Here is a 17,131-nt window from a genome sequence, read left to right as displayed (position 1 = left end):
TTGTTTTTTTGTCAATGTCTTTATGTCTCCAAAGTGTTCTGTAAATTGACTGTCTGTTGTACTAGAGCGGCTCCAACTACCGGAGACAAATTCCTTATGTGTTTTTTGGACATACTTGGCAAATAAAGATGATTCTGATTCTGATTCTGATTTATTGCCCAAAACAATTATCTCAGTTTTGTTGTGGTTTAATTGAAGAATATTTTGTCTCATCCAGATATTTATCTGTTTTAGACAGTGACACAACACCTCAATTGAACTGTAGTCATCTGGAGACAATGCTAGATATAACTGTGTGTCATCTGCATAGCTATGATAGTCAAGATTAAAGTTCTGAAGAATTTGACCCAAGGGTAGCATATACAGGCTGAACAGGAGTACAGTAAATAGTATACAAAGACCTGCACCTGGACCTGAAGTTCAGTTACAAAGTACCGTTTTTTTACAGTGTTTCTTGACTTCCCAGCACTGCTGTACTGTATTGCGATCCCAGCTGCTACAAGCACCATTCTCTCATTGTGTCAACGAGGAGGATTTGGTGCATAAAAGCCGCTGCTGATGCGAGGGAGGGCGGATGTTGCTGTTGTCTGCCAGCTTTGCTGCAGTGCGATCACCTCATCTGGCCTGCCTGCTCCATCCAGACTGACACAAAGCCTGCAGCTCATCATCCACCCTGCAGGTTATTTTGTCCATAGAGCAGCATCAGCACGTTTGATGCATCCTCACACCATGGAGTGCACAGGTATTTAAACGTGTACTCCAACATGACATCGTTTTATATCCTGCAAATACGATCGGAGGAGATCAACTTTTAATTTGGGGTGTAATTTGAAGGTTTTACGTGTTTCCGGTGTTCACGTGAGCTTGACTCAGCAGTGTCGGAGCCGCGGCGACCACTCCCACGCGTAATCGCGGTGCGTGGACGTGGAGAGGGGTCCTCTTGGAGATGTGCTGCCGGCCGGCGAGGATGGTTATTACACTAGCGGGAATGTAAGCTGAGGAGTGGATGAGAACTCAAATTCTCACTGCCGTTGAAGGGAACCAATACCAAAGGTAAACAAACTATCCACTATCATTCTTTCTTCTTATTATTATTATTATTTTGTATTTTAACGACGGCATAACTGCATTAGTTTTGGCTGACAGCTATTATGATGATGATTTATTATTATTATTTAGGATTTTTAGGAGTTGCAGTGGTCAATGGCTCTGATTTATTCATATATGTGCTACCCCCCACCCCCCTTTGCATGCATTTAATGTAAAATATGTCGGAGTTCAACCTTCACTTCTGTACCAAACCTTTGTAGTCACATACTTTGTATACTTTCACAACTGTCAAATATAGTTTTTGTATTTAGGCGCTAGTGAAATGTTTCATTTTGAGATTTGTTGTAGCATGATAGTGATCATTATATAGTTTTCATGGCAGCTCAAGCCTACAAAAAAATATATCAAAACTAGTTCATTATGATGTCCAATCCTCAAGAATTGCAGGGATTTTCAAAGGTGTATTATTGGGTCGCTACGTCGACTACAGCGCGCATGCTGCTGCGGCACGGCTGATCAAATTCTCGAGTCATGTCCTGTGAGAGCTGTTGTGGCCCACACCGTTTGGCCTGCAGAACTTGCCGGTCCGGTTAGCTCCACACTCCCACAGTGCATCGCTGGCACTCTGCAAAGAGCGCTGGGCTTTAAGGCGGTGCAGACGTAATAAAACGTGGATTTTGCAATGGAAATGAAAAGCACAATAGATACTGTCAAAGTTTCACGATTCAACTTTTATACTGCCAGATGTAAATACTGTATGGAGAAGACACTTCAATTGGCATAAATGACGTAAGGATGAATGTTTCACTGCATGTTCTTTAACCCTAATTATTGCTGTTTTCTGCTTGAAAGGAAGGTCAGCCCGCATATTCAGTCGATTTAGTACATTCTACTTTTTAGCCTTCGTCGTGCAAAAGCGAAAATATGTTTGCTGCTATTAACATGAAACTATAACGGCGATATTTACTCACCCTTAACTCATGGACACAAATGGGTCCCGATTATCTTTCTGTTTGGGGGGAGTTCGACATCAACTCATTATTAAAACCTGCAAGAATAGTGGCGTACCACTAGTAGCCAGGAAGAAATTTGATCAGTGATAATGTGATTGGAGATTACTTAAATGTCAAAATCAAATCACTGCACACGTTACCAATTATGATGCAAATAATATTTTTCTCTGATTCTCCTAAATCTGACATCAACTTGAACCAATACAGTATAGTTTGAATGTTTTCAATCAAACTTCCAAATTATAAGGGTAAAATAATAATAATAATCATAATCATAAAGAATTGCATTCTTTTAAATTATTATGCACAAAAGTGTTTCAAGAGACTTTTAAAGAACTGAAAATTGTCCTATGTTTAATTTGCAGCATGAGGAGGTCATGTTTCATGAAATCAAAAGCTATTTCAAACAGGAACATCTTACTGGTCAGGTTATATTTTCAAACGCAACCACCTTATTTGATAGCATCTTAACATTTCTTGCATCCATTGGACTTGTGAGTCTTTGGAGAGTTTCTGCTTAAATTCCTTTCCCGGATGTCAGAATAACCTCCCCGAGTTGCTGTTTGGACGTGAACTTCCTCCCGCGTTCATTGACCAGCTCTTTCACCCTGATCCCAGCCCGAAACGTGACTCTGTCGCCCCTTTGCTGACGTTGCAGCCTGGTTGGGACATGGTGGCCATCCATTACTTGCACAGCACTCATCAATGAACCATCTCATGCTGCATCGTTGGCACCTATGGGCAAAAAACGAGAGAAACTCATAGTGTGGCCCCAATCCTTCCCTGATCACAACCCTGTTGAGAATCTTTGGAGCATCCTCAAGCAAAAGATCAATGACGGCGGGAGGTAGTTCACATCCACAAAGCGGCTCCGGGAGATGATTCTGACATCCTGCAAATAAATTCAAGCAGAAACTCTCTAAAATCTCACAAGTTCAACTGATTCAAAAATTGCGAATCTGCTATCAAATAAGGGGTTCTGTTCAAACGTAACCTGATCTGTTGAGACGTTTTTGATTGAAATAGCTTTTAATTTCAGTAAATGTGACCTCCTCATGCTGCAATTTCAACAAATGACTATTTTCAGTTCTTTACAATCTATAAAATATTTTGAAACTATGTTGTGCATAATAATTGGGAACAGTTTTATATTTTTCAAAATATACTGTGCTGTCATTTGTATCATCCTCAAGATTTTAATTGAAAATTATGCTGCATTGAGATCTTAGGAAATGAAGAGAAAAACTATCATTTGCATATTAATTTGGACGTCGCAGCTGCATTAGATATAAAAGGTCGACACACCCCGGTTTAAATGCCCGGTATTTGTGATATAAAAGAAATGAGACCAAGATAGATCATTGCAAAAACGTTTCCACCATTAATGGGACATGTAAATAAAAACGAGCTTTTTGAGATGCGAAGTAAAAATAAACAACTGTGGTCATGCGGTTGCAAAAGTGCGCACACACTCTGGGAATACGTCTGTGTTCAGAATTAACCGATTACATTCAAACTCATGTCAAATGACAGTCAGCGCATGCATGACACAAATATATTTTAGGTGTTCTAGTAGTCCTCTCCTGACAACACGACAACATCTGCCAAACAGGTTTGAAAATGAGCTATGGTCCAATGAAACCAAGGTTGAACATTTTGGCTAGAATTCCAAAATGTATGCGTGTCGCAAACACAACACTCCTCATCACCAAATAACACCATACCTATAGTGAAGCATGAAATGATGTATCTTGGTCTTATTTTTGTTGTATGGCAAAACTTGACATTTGAACAGGGGTGTGTAGACTTTCAATATCCACTTTATGTCTAATACTGAAGAAACCATAAGAGAACTTACAGCTGTGCACCCTGGTAAATAAACGCTTCAGTTCGCTAGCGAACATAATGACTGATAGCCGGCCGGAGCAGGGCACACACCTTCTAAAAATGTTTGGATTTTATTTTCAAAGTTTTCCTCTCCAAGATGTGACAGCACTGACACTGTCACAGAATTGAAGAATTTAAGGGCCGAGTCAGCAATTCAATCCCCGGCCTCGCCTGTGTGGAGTTTGCATGTTCTCCCCGTGCCTGCGTGGGTTTTCTCCGGGCGCTCCGCTTTCCTCCCGCGTCCCAAAAACATGCATTCATTGGAGACTCTAAATTGCCCGTAGGTGTGCATGTGAGTGCGAATGGCTGTTTGTTTGTATGTGCCCTGCGATTGGCTGGCAACCGGTTCGGGGTGTGCCCCGCCTCCTGCCCGATGACGGCTGGGACAGGCTCCAGCACGCCCGCGACCCGAGTGAGGAGAAGCGGCTCAGGAAATGGATGGATGGACGGAGTCACATGTAATAATTAGAAAGTGCTCAAGGACTAAACGAGAACTTAAACATAATGGTTCTGAAGTGAACCGTGAAGCCTGAAAATAATACAGTATGCTGTTGATGACATCTGATAACCTTTTTTTTTTTTTTTTCTTCTTCTTTTCTGGTCCACTCTGTGAAACTCTGACTCATGACTGCTGATGATGACATCTAAAAATGTTCCCTTTGGTGGAATGGTGAGTAAAAGAGCATTCCTCCCTGCTATATTTAATTGTTGACAGTATCTATAAAAAGAGCTGCACAGTTGCTCAAGTTTGTCTCATTAACAGAGGGCAAACTCATATTTTGAATATTATATTCACATTACGTATCTATTACGTACTGTATACGTATAGATCATGTAAATATTACATTTGAACTGCCTCAGTGTACAGCACATCCATATACTGTATAAGCTAAAAGCGCTCAGCGCTGTACCGTGTAATGCCTCATTGCAAATTGGCCTATCCCATCGTAGACACTTCTAAACGGTAATACGATTCATTTAGAGCACGGGTGGATGTCTGCTGGGATACAATACATTTTTGTTGTCTACAACTGTGCATTTGCAGTTATTTTTGTACATGAAGAACTTATTACAGTCTTTCAAGATTGCTGTGAATCATCATCCACTCACCGACAACCACTCACACTCACCCCCATGGGCCATTAATAATAATAATAATAATAATAATAATGTACATATTTTTTGGCGAACCTCATTATCTGAGTGCAGACACTTATTGATGTAGCCAAATTGATTTTTCATTTTGTGCCATGGGTGTGTGTTCCGGTTGTTGTCTTCCCCCTGTCTCGTACACACCTGCTCCTGAAAGCATCTTCCTCGTTTACCCTAATGACCCCATGCATTTAACCTCGTGTCTCATTCGTTCTGGTCGCCATTTCGTCGTACGTTGTTGCCACGTTCCAGCATTCCTTGCTTCCACGTGACCGACTCATAGTAAGCTTCGATGGACCTTGGCGATCCGATCCCCGGCTACAGAAACTGGCTCTAGGGACGTGGAATGTCATTTCTCTGGCAGGGAAGGAGCCCGAACTGGTGTGTGAGGTCGAGAAGCTTCGACTAGATATAGTCGCACTCGCCTCCACACACGGCTTGGGCTCTGGTGCCAGTCCTCTTGAGAGGGGTTGGACTCTTTTACACGCCACGGTGAGAGGCGCCGAGCAGTTGTCTTATTGCCCCCCGGCTCGGTGCCTGTACGTTGGGGTAGCCTCCCTCCGCCTTCGGGTGGGGGGACGGGTCCTGACTGCTGTTTGTGTCTATGCACCAAACAGCAGTTCAGAGTACCCACCCTTTTTGGTGACCTTGGAGGGGGTGCTGGAGACCGCTGTCCCTGGGGACTCCATCGTTCAGTTGGGGGACTTCAATGCTCATTTGGGCAATGACAGTGAGACCTGGAATGATGTGATCGAGAAGAACGGCCCCCCCCGATCAGAACCCGATGATGATCGACTTTGTGGTCGTGTCATCGGACTTGCGGCCGCATGTCTTGGACACTCGGGTGAAGAGAGGGGCGGAGCTGTCAACTGATCACCACCTGGTGGTGAGTTGGCTCCGATGGTGGGGGGAGGTGCCGGTCCGACGTGGCGGGCCCAAACGTATTGTGAGGGTCTGACAGAATCCCCTGTCAGAAGGCGTTGCCACTCCCACCTCCGGCAGAACTTTGCTCACGTTCCGGGGGAGGCGGGGGACATCGAGTCCGAGCGGACCGTGTTCCGCGCCTCGATTGCCGAGGCGACCGACCGGAGCTGTGGCCGTAAGGTGGTCGGTGCCTGTCGTGGCGGCAATCCCCGAACCTGTTGGTGGACACCAACGGTGAGGGATGCCGTCAAACTGAAGAAGCCTGTGGGGTGGTTAAAAAGCTCCTCGGTGGCAAGGGGATTCGCCCGGTGTGAGTCGCCCTGGCACGTCCCACTACTACTTCTTTCGGGCGGCCTGGGAACGCCTCGGGTCCCCCCGGAAGAGCTGGATGAAGTGGCTGGGGAGAGGGAAGACTGGGCGTCCCTGCTAAAGCTACTGCCCCCGTGACCTGACCTCGAATAAGCGATAGAAAATGGATGGATGGATGGCCTGTCTATCAGCCCCTATTATCGGGACAAATTCATTCTTAACACACCACAGACCACAGGATAATCCCATTGGATAATATATTAACGCATAAAATAGTGTGGCGTTTGCCATCCTTGGTCAGGGAGGGAGACTCTTTTAATACATCTTTGTATACTTTTTAGGAAATGAATCAGGTAATTTAGATGGTTTTAAATAGCGATTTGAACAATTCTTTTTTTTTTTTTATGCATCCAACTCACATGTCACAGACTAGTTTTGTTTGTGCAGGCCGTGTTGCCATGCAGTTGATTTCAGTTGTTCATGTTGTACCAAGTGTATCCAGAAGATCGCAGCAGAGAGCAATACAAATGAAATCACTGAACAGGTGGTCTACTTTAGAATGGATTATCGTCATCAGATGACATGGTGTTGATCCACAATTACATGTAAAGTGCATTCTTATCTTCTGGCAGCTCTTTACCAAACGTAATAATTGTTAGTGCTTCGGTTTGCAGTGTAAACATAAACATTGGAGCATGCAAATCAATCACTGGGAGTTATGAATACACTGAACTGGTTTCAACTGACTTTGTGTTTCATTCAAGTGATTTGGTTTCTTGTGTCAGGTTAATGTCAAATGGCTATACATCTTTTCAAAGTGGGTTAAATATGACTCATGTAAAAATAGTCATTAGTGCATGTCATAATCCTGTATCAGTGATATTGGTTTGGACAATTCAAATGTTCTAGAATTAAAATGGACACCATTGGCTTCTGAGGCATCCATTGTTTTATTTTATTTTAGGCCTGGTGAGGATCAGCGGTAATGAAAATGGATGGATGGATAGGCTGGTCAGCACGACATTGACAAATTGCTTTCAACACAAGGGGTGGACACGGGCTGTGAATGTCGCTGGTTACACTTCACACGCTTCACAGCGGCATCGGGAGGCCTATTTTAGGGTGGCTTCAGCCCCCCCCCCCCCAATGATCTGGTTTGAACAAATACATACACATTTTTAACCCCAAAAAATCTTGAGTAAGCAGGAATAAACCACCAACAAACGTTTTTGGGGAGGCCCGCAACGCCCCTCAAAAAGGAAATTGAAAAAAGAAAAAATGTATATATAAGAAAAAAGCTCCTGGCTTCGCAATGCCATTGTGAAGCTCATGGTTGTTTGCATAAAGATGAAGGAAGTTATAAAGTGAACTTCACACACTATCAAACAGGAGCTGAGTTCATTCACTTATAGTTGTCCATCCATCCATTTTCTCTACCACCTATTTCAAGTGAAATGTAGCTCGAAAGAAGTGAAAACTGTCTAAAAACAAGTTATTTTTCAGGTGATGAGTCTTATCTTAAGAGCAGAGCAAGATTTCTGACTGTGTTTGACCAAGCTAGTGCCTATTGTTGTGCTGGCGGTGGGTTAATTGAGTGGAAGCCGCATGCACTCAACGAGACGCCACAGATGTCAGTGGGAAAAGGGGGTGGAGAAAGTTCTTGAACATTGAGGCAGCAAAACAAGGGATTTATGTCAAATGCAGGGTGTGAAATCTTCAGCCGAACTGAGGAACTGCAGAAACCAGAGATAAGACGGGCTTAACTGTGGTTCAGTAGCCGTGAGAGGATGTAGATCCAGGATGTCACAATGGTATGACTTGTTCTCTGCTGGGGTCCATCTCCTTTTGAAGTCCACGGTGCTCTAATTTAACATCATGACCTGCTTGCTTACAAGAAAAGATACATTTATGTGTGGGAAATAGATATGAAAATTTCATCATTTTACAAGAAAACGCTCATACTATTAGGTTTATTATATTAGGGACAGACAATTTAATGGGACGATATTAGCATTTTTCAAATCAGCAAAAATCTACAGATTTTTGGGCGATTTTTTTTTTTCTTTTTTTTTTTACACATGAACACATTACAACATAAGGCAAAGATAAGAACATTCAAACAAACAAACAAACAAAAAATCGTCAATCAGCCGATTTCTCTCAAAATATTCTCTGTTGTAAAGTTAAACAAATATTACTAAGTATCATAGAACAGTCAAATGCTGTGCCTGTAATTCATATCTTTATTGTGGTAAGCGTTAAGGGGCCAAAAAAAAAAAAGGTTTTTAATTCATTATATTTTTTACAATTAATCGGCCGATTAATCAGTTATCTGAATTTTATTCTGCCAAATATCAGAATCAACCTACAAAATCCATATCAGTCGGTCCCTAATGAATACCCATAAAAGTCAGATATTCAGTAGCAAAAAAATATAGTCAATATTTCACCTTTGTTTTTTTTATGGCTCTGCTAAAAAAAAAAAAAAAAAAGGTTACTTGATTATGCAACATAATCCCAAATTTTTCAATAACCATTATGGGCTTTTTGATCAAGCCAAATATTAATCACTCCTTAGACATGCTAAAATTAGAATCATAATAATCTTTTACCCACCTTATATGATAAACTTACAAGTGTTTGCAGGCGGAAAACGTCATTATGTGGACAGCATTACCTCCATTGTAGCAATGTACAATTTTTTTTTTATTATATACAGTAATAGCACAATAATAGCAGTGTGTGTTTAAAAAAAAAAAGAGTATGTACGTGAGTGTGTGTTTGAGTGTGTAGGTTATATATAATGTCTAAAATTTTACACATTTCTTTTTTTACCTTTTCATATTTGACCATATTTTTCTACAAATATGAAGCATTCTCCCGTGCACACGGTCTTGAGTGAGTGGCGGCGCGTTAACGTTGAAGCGTGGCATTCTCCCGGCATCTCTCCAGGGAGGCTGTGGTGCTCGCTGCTGTCACTTCACCTCGGCAGACAAGTCTGGCTCAGCACCTGCTCCTCACACTGGGAGGAGGGGATGCTGCTATGATAGTGAACACGGGGGAGGCGGGGCGGGGGGATGCGAGGGCAAAGGGCGGCCTTTTGTGCCGCTGTGGGGGGTGGGGTGGGACGGGGTGGAGTGTGTGAATGTATAAGCAACGCTAACTGTACAGACTGCTGATGCATGGCGCGTCGGTCTGAAAATGCTGCTCCCCAGACAAAAGCGTTCCAACTGGCTTAGATATGCCAATTACAGGCAGACTGCTGCATGTGTAGAAAGGCCACTTCATATAGCGCTGTACACTGGTGCCGTACGTGGCTGCTTGTTTGGTCTTCTTTTCTACTGATCGACCGTGATGTTGCAGCTGATTTGCTTGTTCGTCTTTAGTTTTGACGAAGACGCTGAAATTGGACTTTCAGCAAACGTGTGTACCTGTTTATATTTCGTAGTAACTGCACCGTATTTACTTTGTATTCAATCTATATTCTGCTGGATTTGTTGTATTACCAAATTTTTATTTATTTTTTAAATGATGACTTGAAGGGAGAGTATGCAGTTTTCCAACAGCGAGCAGGATTTTAATGTAGCCTCAATTCAGTGTCCTCATCCTCCCCTGCCCCCTGATGAGGATAAGCACTATAGAAAATGGATGGATAGATGGATGGATTAATAGAGCGCTTCTCAAGGGACTCAAGCAGGGGCGTCACTAGGTTTTGTGGATGACGGGGCGGGGGGATGGGGGGGGGGGGGGTCGGGTGCTTAATTCCCATCTTAGAAATTACTTGGTTGTTGGACAGATTTTAAAACAGTACAATACTGAGTAAAAGTTCAAAGTAGTTATTTTAGTCCGTTTTTTTAAATACAGTACATAAACACAGGAAGTATGTTTACAGCATCAACTGTGAAAAAAAAAAATATATGTACACACTGTTACTGTGTATGCAAAACTGTATGCAAAAAAACGGTCACTGTGTTGTCATAAACTCAGCTGAGCCAATTATTTACAAGCGACGACAAAATGACAGAGAATAATTTCCCTTCGAGGAGTTAACAATGTCATCGGAATCAAATTAACACCTGCTATCACCAGCTACAGAACTTGGGGTCTGGAAGCATCAATGAATGCTGTCTGTTTTTATGGGTGGCAAATCGGTCTATCACTATGTTGCGACTCAGATACTGAACTGTGTCTTTTTCAAATGACAGTGTAAGACTGTGACTTCGTCCCCTCCAAAATACATCGAAGCCCAATTAACAACTGAGCAATGCAGAGGGTCATGAAATATTGAATTCCATATGATTCCTGGACTGCAGAACAAATGGCTTTATTCTGCGAAGTCCTGTCGACTCACATTTCCAGTAGTAATTCCTAAAGTTCAATATGGGTGGAGGAGTTCTTGTTATCATTACGATTGTTATTATTATCCACTGATGACAACTATAAGTGAATGAGGTCAGCTCCTGTTTCGTGATGTGAATTCCTGCACAAAGTTCACTGGTGTAGGACGCAGAGCTGAAGTCCACAAACGCAATCCTCGCATAGTAGTGCAGTCCCATGTTGACTGCGTCATCCAGCATGCCGGTTTGCTCCATAGGCAAACTGCAGGGGGTCCAGCAGGGGTCCTGTGATGCTCTTGAGGTGGTCCAGCACAGAAAAAAAAAAATAAAATAAAATAAAATTCATGGCACTGTAGAGTTAAAAATGATACGTTTCGTTTCTCTTGACTCTCTGTTTCGCTTTTAGGCAGCAAAAAAACGTGGCTGGTTGCGGGCAAGTGGTGAAATCATTCAGTCTCCGCTGCTTCAAGAAGTAGCAACTACACACCATGACCATATTCAATGGGGCCTTCTCACGATTTCGACATCATTCTTAGTGATAAATAATATCGATTTGTCATGCCAATATGGGACTGCAAGAATATGACCACATTTTAGTGACGCATGAAACAATTTGAGAAGATTCATGTTTAATGGCAGCCTTTCGTCATGTTGCAGCACCTCTCATAGGAAATATTTACGAGGCTAAATATATGACTGTCTATCTTTGCGTTGAAAGAACGTTCTCTCGAGAACTCCATGTGTAAATATGACTTCATTATTCACAGCTCATAAGTGCAGTACAGGGAGATATGAGCATATTTTACAATCATATTTGACATGCCAGTGCTAGCACATGACATTATATAACCAACGCATTCCAAACACAGACAACTATGATCCTCTCCGCCTCGCACAACCTGTTAAATAATAAATTCAGTCCCTGGAATCAAATTAGCAACCAGTCGCTTCCTTTTGAATTCATTGCAACGATTTCAGCCTGCGTACAGTTCCAATCAACTGAATGAAAATGGATGTATTGATTTTTATATGACTCGGGGATCATCAGTATCCTTGGCTACTGATGCCAGGAGAACAGCAACACAAAGGATGGTGATTGGTGCAGGCTTCTCCCGATGCTGCTCCCATTGGCCGGATCCAGAAATACACTTGCTTCATTGCACCGCAGCCACGCGCGCGCGCACACACACACGCACGCTCCTCTACAACAGTGAGGCACTTTGTTGCCTCCCCGAGTGTTGTCTGACAGGATTAAAACACACCTCGTACAACAGGTTGATGGCGGCACAGACAGTGGAGATGAACTTGGGTGCGAAATATTCAGCAAAGAAAATGAAAGAAAATGCTTCTTGGCATTCACGTTGTGCTTCTTGTAATCGGTTTATGTACAATTACTAAAAGATACAAGATGATTAATTCTGAATTATACCCATACGGTCACTCCCGAATTCGGATGACTAAAATCATGATACAGAAGAGTGAATTTTAATATTGCGTCTCCTAGTTAGTCATGGCTAATTATGCACCAGAAATGACGATGAAGACAAAATTATGACCTTTTGGGACCATTCAGTCCCGAATAAATGTTTCTCACTCATAAATGTTTTTTGTTTTTTTTTTCTTTCCATTGGATACATCATTTCTACTCCAACAGTTATGTCGTCTTTAAGTTTATGTGTTTCCCGAATGTTCTTTTTTTTTTTTTTTTTTGCCAGTGAGCAATGTATACTAACGGCTCGAAATATGAATAGGTATCGATATGGATTCAAACCATTATTATAGAGCACTTGAGTAAACTAATACAGTATTTGACCAGGAGTACTATTGCCTATCATAATACAGAAGCGCGTTGACGAGCTGTCGGCGCCTCTAATGCCTGTGAGACAAAACTGAGGGTGAAGCGCTAGAAATCCACGCTGGTATCGCAACACATTGGAAGCCTCTTGATAAACGCTTATGAATCACTACTTGGCTAATTCCACTATTAGACGGGATCTATCACTTGTAACTTTAACACGTTGTTATTTCCCGCTGGATGATCAGCGCTGAGCGGGTGAGTGATTTTCAACATTTCTGTGCGCGCCTGCTTAAACACAGAGAATTTGTTGACATCTTTGTCATCCCCCCCCCCCCCCACACACACACACACACATTCAGCGCCATTTGCAGACAGGTGCACCCACCGCCCTCTTTATTGGTCCCGCCGTAAAACGAGCTGTTTTATTAAAAATAAACCAAGTATATATCGGCAAAATGATGTGGTAATACACCCCCCCCCCCCCCCTCATCTGGAGAGGAGCGCGTCTCTTTTCGTCGATGCTGTTACTAGTGCGCACATGAACAGATGTGATTCAATGGTGGTTGGTCTTAACATTTAATTGTGAGTTTTATATATATATATATATATATATATATATATATATCTGAAGACGTTACAAATGTATTTAATTTAAATGTTGCTGATCCATTAACATACAGTGAACTCAAAATAAACAAACAAACAAAAAAAAGAAATCACACCACTTTCTCAGCTCTGTATGCCGTTAAATAGGCTACACCTCTCAGTCGACTGGAGTTCGGGTTGTAAACTCCAATACGATCATAAATTCATATTTTGTGGAATGAGTGTTGCCATTGTTACCCGGGGACGGTCAAGGATGTGTCATCGGTGCATGAGTGGATTGTGTTGGTGCCAGTAAACCGACTGTACAATGACACATTCACAGACATTGTCATGGTTGTCAATGGAGACCGATCAGAAATGAATTATGTGACAGAAAAAGGGAAAGCGTCACAACTGCCCCCTGGTGGCGGGTGGCGTTGTGCATGGAATGCATACATGTCCTGAGGCAAATGTGGAAATGTCACTTGGGTGTGGACTGTCAACAGGGGAACGTGTGGAAAAGTGCTGTGAGACAGTTATGATTGACACTTTAGGGGCTGATGAGGCGTGTAGAAGAGGGAGCCACTAATCATTCAGTAAGTGTCTCTTCAGAATCAGAATCAGAATCAGAATCATCTTTATTTGCCAATTGTTGTGTATCATGCGCACCCATGTATAATACACCCAAAGTTGACCTCAAAATTCTGGAAAACCCTTCTACCTATGTATAATGCATTTTTACAATGCATGTTTTTGCTTCTATCCATATGATCAGAACATTAAGTATTATCTGTATTTTGTTAGGTTTTTTTTCAAAGAATTATTCTGAAGTTAAGCACTTTATTTGAACACGTGATGCTTTCTTTTTTATTTACTTACTCTTATTTTGAAATTCACAGCCCTACTTCCATCCATTTTCTGAGCCGCTTCTCCTCACTGGGGTCGCGGGCGTGCTGGAGCCTATCCCAGCTATGTATCGGGCAAGAGATGGGGTACACCTTGAACTGGTCGCCAGCCAATCGCAGGGCACATATCAACAGACAAGCATTCACATCTCCGGGCAATTTAGAGTCTTCAATCAACCTACCATGCATGTTTTGGGGATGTGGAAGGAAACCGGAGTACCCGCAGAAAACCCACGCAGGCACGGGGAGAACATGCAAACTCCACACAGGCGGGGCCGGGATTTGAACCCCGATCCTCGGAACTGTGAGGCTGACGCTCTAACCAGTCGTCCACTATATTTGCATAAATACATTGAAACCTCTTTAGAGGACCACTTACAAACTAGGCCAAGCATGTGAACGTATATTGCAGACCTATAAAGTAGACGAGGAAATTATTTTCCGTACAACAAGCCGGTGTGCCATCCAAATGATCATGAAGCAGTTGTTTTAAGTTAAAATTAGCATGAGTCTCTAAATTTATCCTTCCTCACATTTCATATCACACACAGAGGCGAAGTGGTTCATTTGAAGTGAGTGAGGTGAACAAAACAAAGTGTGAAGACAGTTGTTTGAAGACATCTTGAACTCTTCCGTACCTTTGTAGTCTTCACTGATTCAAAACTGTCAAGTGTTTTGCAGATAATGATGAACAGAAAAGGCTGCTCATTTGTATTCGTGTCCATGGCATGTAAGCATATTTGTTTTGTCACGAGTACTTTTTGGAATACTGAAAACGTTACCATCAAGGCAATGAATTGGAACATACATTATCTTTCATTTCCTCCATGGTGATATTGTGGAAAATCTGCATCTGCTTGTACAACATCCACCCATCCATCATCTGACTCTTGCTCCATGACCTATGGGTATTTTAGTATATTTCATATACTGTACTGTGGCATGTCAAAGGTCAAACAATATCCGTTCAAGGATGCTGGCCGACCTTTTTGCACACTTCAAAACAATTTCAAAATGAAAATCATAACAATTTAAGATGCATTTCTAACTGTCATACAATAAAGGTCAGCATGTCAGCTCAACCACTCTTAATATTAACATGAAAAACAATTGAAAATAACAAAAGACAATTCATAACCAATGTCTACGCACGACTGGAGTCTGACTACATCATACATTTCGTCTATGATGGAGGTTGGAACTCTAAAGTTTATTTATTTTTTATTTTTTTTTTATAGGACATTGGCGGCATACTGCTACAAGAGATTCTGGCCAAATTCAAAATTGTTACTCCGTCAGAGACATTTGACTTGTGGGAGGGATTCATTTTTTAAGAACGAACAATTAAGTCAAAGGGCTCCATTTTCGTAATCGGTGCATCTGTGGCAGAGCTGCAAAACTGGCGTAACTTGATTTTCGTACAAGTGCAAGGCTCGCTGCACGTGTTTTGCCAACGCAACCTGGGCGTAGCGGCGCAACGAGGGTGTGACCTTTGACATGCGCCCGGCACATTGACAACTCTGTGGTAGAATGTCAGTCTAAACCAGGGGTGTCAAACTCATTGTAGTTCAGGGGCAGCATATCGCCTAATTTGATGTCAAATGGACCGGACCACGAAATTCAAAGCATAATTGATATATGTATATATAGCAATTATTAGGTTTTGCTCTTTGTTTTAATGCAAAACAAGTACATTAGGAAAAGCTTTACAATTAATGACTTCTTTTGTTATCATTTTACGCACAAAAAAAAAGCATTTTTTTGGGGAGAAAAGTTTGGTTCAGTTTGTCTTCTACACACGTGTGGCTAATAACTGATCACTGTGATTGTATTTTAGGGCACAAAACATTAAGTCACAGGAAATTTGAAACTGGAAACTGCAGTATTGCACTTTAAGCTTAAATCAATTTATGAAGATGTCGAAATTATTACCACTCCATTTTCTGCATGAGCATAATAATTCTCAAAATTAGCCATAGTCCAAAATCTTGTGTATCTTTTCACTTTAAAGTTCATCCTGCAGGCCGATTGTGACCCGCGGGCCGCATGTTTGACACCACTGGTCTAAACCTACACCTACTGAGACCATGTCTAACTTTTGCTAGCTAGCTCGTGTGACGCGGGTTTTGGTGAATTTTCAATTCAATTAGCCCGTTCTCGGGTTTATTTAGTTTTGTATTATTTACCCTTTATTCTAAAATGATAATCCATTTATTGTAAAGTTTTATTTTGCATCGTTTCCCCCTAACATGATTGTGATTACAGTATCGCTCCAAATAATCGTTATTATTTCGGCCACAGGACCTGCTAACGTTCAATGCCCCAGTCAAGCACAGATCGCCGCGTGACTATTTTGCTGCCTTTAAAGGAAATGAAAGGAACGCCTTCGATTAGACACGCTACAAGTCGGCTGTGGTGTGGTACCAGTGCAAACGTCCCTCTTTTCAATGCGCTGGGGGTCCGCCGCCCCGCGAAATTAACCTGCCTCCTCGCAGAGTTACGCCACGCGTAGCGCTGGATTTACGCCAGGTCACGAAAAAAGGGCCCAAAATGTTTATTTTTTTAGGGTCTTTTAGCTCTTGCGGCGGTTGCTGCTCATGCTTCTTCCTTCAGAAGATCTAAAATGGGTTGATGTTAAGAGTCTGTTGCTTTTTATGAGCTGCTGTCTGGCTCACTGTAATTGTCTGCTTTGACTATGATAGAACAGCATCTATCTATAGCACAATAGTTGGATGCAGTATTCACTTCCCTTCTACTTTTTTATTGAAATTTTTTTTTTTACTATTGTTACTTTGAGTGTTTTTCTGAATTATTTGAATACTGTGCTTTGTCATCTCTTTCATCCAGCGCTTGCTGCCTCTGATTTCATCTGGGTCAGGCTAGTTTCTGTATCTTCTCCACAGCTCGTGCCAACCGAGCATGTGTGTGTGTGTGTGTGTGTGTGTGTGTGCGCGCGTGTGTGTGTGTGTGTGCGTGCGTGCGTGTGTGTTTGTGTGGGTGGTTGGGGTGATGGGGAGGACGGCTGTACGCCACATCAGCGTCCTTTAATCCCACACAGGGCCCGATTAATTTTAAAGCCGCTTTCTGTTTTTAAGCTTACTTTCAGCACTCTGACTCAAGCTAACATGCAGGCAGCAACACCCCTGCTATACGTATGTTTACTTCATGTTC

The 17,131-nt window shown here is 42.1% G+C and overlaps 1 protein-coding gene across 4 annotated transcripts in view; it reads left to right on the top strand.

Moving 5' to 3' along the window:
- Positions 1-12,592: 12,592 nt before the first annotated feature.
- epb41a (erythrocyte membrane protein band 4.1a) overlaps positions 12,593-17,131 on the top strand; it is a 52,386-nt gene continuing 47,847 nt past the window's right edge. For all 4 annotated transcript variants that reach the window (XM_061664128.1, XM_061664129.1, XM_061664127.1 and 1 more), the window contains exon 1: positions 12,593-12,725. The gene's annotated coding sequence lies outside the window, so the exon portion shown is untranslated. The remainder of the gene's footprint in view (positions 12,726-17,131) is intronic.

The sequence above is a fragment of the Phycodurus eques genome, chromosome 20, assembly GCF_024500275.1.
Source record: "Phycodurus eques isolate BA_2022a chromosome 20, UOR_Pequ_1.1, whole genome shotgun sequence".
NCBI lineage: Eukaryota > Metazoa > Chordata > Actinopteri > Syngnathiformes > Syngnathidae > Phycodurus > Phycodurus eques.
Note: the sequence above shows the minus strand (reverse complement) of the source record. Positions and strands in the feature narration are given on the sequence as shown.